The sequence below is a fragment of the Astatotilapia calliptera genome, chromosome 2 (assembly GCF_900246225.1).
Source record: "Astatotilapia calliptera chromosome 2, fAstCal1.2, whole genome shotgun sequence".
In the NCBI taxonomy this organism is placed as follows: Eukaryota; Metazoa; Chordata; class Actinopteri; order Cichliformes; family Cichlidae; genus Astatotilapia; species Astatotilapia calliptera.
In genome coordinates this window covers 6,109,863-6,113,452 of record NC_039303.1, presented here as the reverse complement: position 1 = coordinate 6,113,452, position 3,590 = coordinate 6,109,863, and the positions used below count along the sequence as shown (strand labels likewise).

Here is a 3,590-nt window from a genome sequence, read left to right as displayed (position 1 = left end):
TCTCCCCCTTGTACAAATAAATGTTTTAAATATAAATTGTCGACCACTTGTAGCAATGGGGACATTGCTATTCTGGAAGAGCTCATGCCCACCAGGATAGAAATGTTTCAACATAACATAAATGGGATCACTCAAAATAACTTGATTTGCAGTAACCCTTGTCTTTAAAGGGTCAAGTGAGCAAAAATTATCCTGCCAAAATGCCCCTGATGGCATGACAGAGCCACCGGTTCCCCTTCACTGGAGAGGTCCAGGTTTCCTCTCTGGGGTTTTCTTGAATTTGTCACCTGTCTTTATGTCAACAAAAACACTAAAATGGCTTTTGGACTAGAAAGCTAAATTCATTCCACTGAGTCATCCACCAGGCAAAACCCTCACAAAATGTTTGGGCTGACCAGATGCGTCCAGTAGCAAAGCCATCTGATCCAACTAAGTAGCAGATGGTGAGCAACCTCTTTGCTATGCCCAAGTGTTTAAATCAGCATATGTGAGTAGAGTGGCGACAGAGAGGTGCATGGAGCAGTGTGATTTTGCCCAAAGCAATGAGCAATCCCATGAGCCTAATACAAACACTCATGAAAATGGATCATTGCTTGAAATTCTGGGAGTGTGTCAAGATACACCCAGAATGACAAGAATGACATAAAAGGAAAATGATGTAGCATATACAAATGTACACATGAAGCAGGTCTCTGCCTGCATTTGACAAAAGGTGGAAAAGATGGAGCGGGAAATACTTCACAGATTTTCAGAAGCAAGAACACAATCAAAGTTGTTGGAACCATGAGCTTAGTAGAACAAAAAGATAACCAAACACCTTGCATGACATAAAGTGGGAAGACTTAGTGGAATCAGAAGCCTTTGAAAATTAACGGTGTATGTTTATTTCCTTTTAAATTGCCAAATGTACAGTTAAGAAAAGTACCACTTCACAGCCTCAAACAGTCATTTTACTGAGTATTTGCAAAAGCTACTTTTGAAGGAGAATTACATAGTAATGTAAAATGTAATTAGTAAAAGTAGATTGGAATATAAAAATAAATCATGTTGTTCTGCCCAGACAGCCTGACTCACATGGCCAGTAAATGTATCTCGTTGATTTCTATTGACAAGTTTCTCACATCTGAGTATGTGCGTGTGCAGGGTGAGATTCTTATTGATTCAGTGCGCTCTGGTCTGCAGTACATGTCACATTTACAGGAACCTTTTTATGTGTAAAAGAAAGATTCATACACTTCAGTGTCCACGGCGCCTGCGGGCGGTGACGACGATACCCCATGAGCCATTCACGGCTAAGGGATAAAAAGCACAAATAAAGGCAAAATCGTTCTGCCTGATGATGAAAGTGCATTCACTTTATTAGTCGAGCTTACATTCATTATCTATAAACTGTATATAGTTGCAATAACTGTGGCTCCTGGGTGTCTGTCTACGGATTCTACTTGCAGCTAAACATGATTTTAATATGATGTAATTAACTATAAGGCATGATAGAAAGGCACACATGGCATGAATGTGAGAAAAGGAGGATTATCTTAGGGAGCAGAAGGAAGTCAGCCATCTTAACGGAGACGTGTGAAATTCATTAACACTCAGAAGAAGTAAGGTGACCTAAAGGCACTTCAGCACTAAGCAATTTAAGCTCAAAACTGTTTGATGTATTATACTTCAAGAATTGTAGCACACAACAACACTAGATTTAACCAATACATTTCAACTGTAAAGGTTGTTGTACTTAAAAGTAAAGAACAAACAAACAAAAAAAAAAACACGTATTTGCCTTCATATCCTCTGTAAGTTTTGTTGTTGTCTTTTTTTTTTAGCACAGTTTCTGTGATGTGCCCTCAGCTCTGGCAAACTAAGTTTAGTAACGTGATATATATATCTCCCTAAACAGAAAAAACAATGAAAGCACAAATGGTTGTGCAGTGCCTTGGGTGATATAAATCACAGCCCAGCCAGGTCACATATGTGTGTTATATATAAGCAAACAAATCAGTCATAGGTAAGCAGTGTCAACAAGTTATGTTTATGAAAACTTAAATAACTCTACATGAATATTTCAATAGCATAAATACAAAGCAAGAGATTCCAAATAAATGACACAGTAAAAGATAACAATAGATCAGCCACTTTTTATTTAGAAAGAGTCCCAAAAAATAAACAAGTTAGCACACATTCCATATACAAAATGTCTGTGAAATAGCCTGAATATGCAATGAAACTGATTAGCGACTATGGTATACCGTATGCTTCTATACTTGATAACAAAAACAGTGGTAATAATAATAGTATAGTTCATCTCCCTGCTGTGTGCAGGAGGGGGTTTGTTATAGATCTATTTGAAAGTGGGGGGAAAAAATCTTATAAATAGATGTGCTCATCTGCATAACCTGTATATCTAACTTATGGTGAGTCTGGACAACTAAAAAGTAATATTGTATCTTTAAAACAATTAAATGTAGCATTGAGTACTGCAAAAGGAAATCAAGTACTTATGATAAGGGATACAATTTGTCATATTTGAACTTTTATATAAAATATATGTTTATATGTATATATTGTATATATGTCTTACATTGTATTTCCAATTTCAAACATTTAACCTCACAACTTCAACATTGAAATGAAAATGTATGTTTGGCAGTAATGAAATAAACGTATGAAGTATTTGCGGCAACAACATGCAACTTGTGCTACTCCATTGTCCGATTAATGCAAAATACATGGAGACTTGAAAACAAAGCAGAAAGGCTATTGTATTAGTCATTGCCACCAACTGTACATCTAGTTACAAAAGTTACAGAATGTATCAGAATCATTTACATTCACTGAGATGACAGTGATTGAGTATATTAAGACTATATTTATCTACTGGCACTAGAATTTGGCACTCTTACTTATTTGGCATTTTAACCATCACGTAAACCATGTGAATGTAGATGCTTCTTTTTGATGTCACTTTAAAATGTGATGGAATAATACCATACCATACTATTTTTTTTGTTTTGTTTATTCATCGCGTGTAAACATATTAATCTCCTCTTGAAAGAACAACAACCCCGGTCCTCATCAGAAAAAATACAAACAGCAAAAGCACTGAAGCAAACAAAGAGACAAAAGTAATAAAGCAGAATTGCTGCACCAAGTCTAACAAGAAAAACATAGAAGGATTGATTCCAAATGCCAAGCATTGACATATATTTCATATCAACACCAAATGTTAAAGAATAAAATATACAGGAAAGTTCAGAATAGGAATTAATTACATGATTTTAACATCTCACCCCCATAATGCAATGTATTTGGCTTTAAAAATATCGAACTAGAAGCTGTTTAGTATTTTTTCTTTCTGTATACTCACACATGAAGATGTTTTTATCCAACCAGTATGTAAGCAGGTTTATTTAAAAGCTATTTTGTGAAAATACATAAAAATATTTTTTTCAATAAACGTTTTTAATAGATTTTCTTAGAAAAAAAGGACGATTTCACATCTTAATGCAGATGAAATCAAGTGTGCTTGAAAATCCTGTTTTGCGGCGGTGGCTACAGAAACGGTGTGTTTTTGACGACATCTTCCCCTGATG

The 3,590-nt window shown here is 35.5% G+C and overlaps 1 protein-coding gene across 2 annotated transcripts in view; it reads right to left on the bottom strand.

Moving 5' to 3' along the window:
- Positions 1-2,115: 2,115 nt before the first annotated feature.
- The window catches only part of gria2b (glutamate receptor, ionotropic, AMPA 2b), a 50,751-nt gene continuing 49,276 nt past the window's right edge, over positions 2,116-3,590 (bottom strand). For both annotated transcript variants that reach the window (XM_026182699.1, XM_026182707.1), the window contains exon 16: positions 2,116-3,590. This exon is cut by the window's right edge and continues 602 nt beyond it. The gene's annotated coding sequence lies outside the window, so the exon portion shown is untranslated.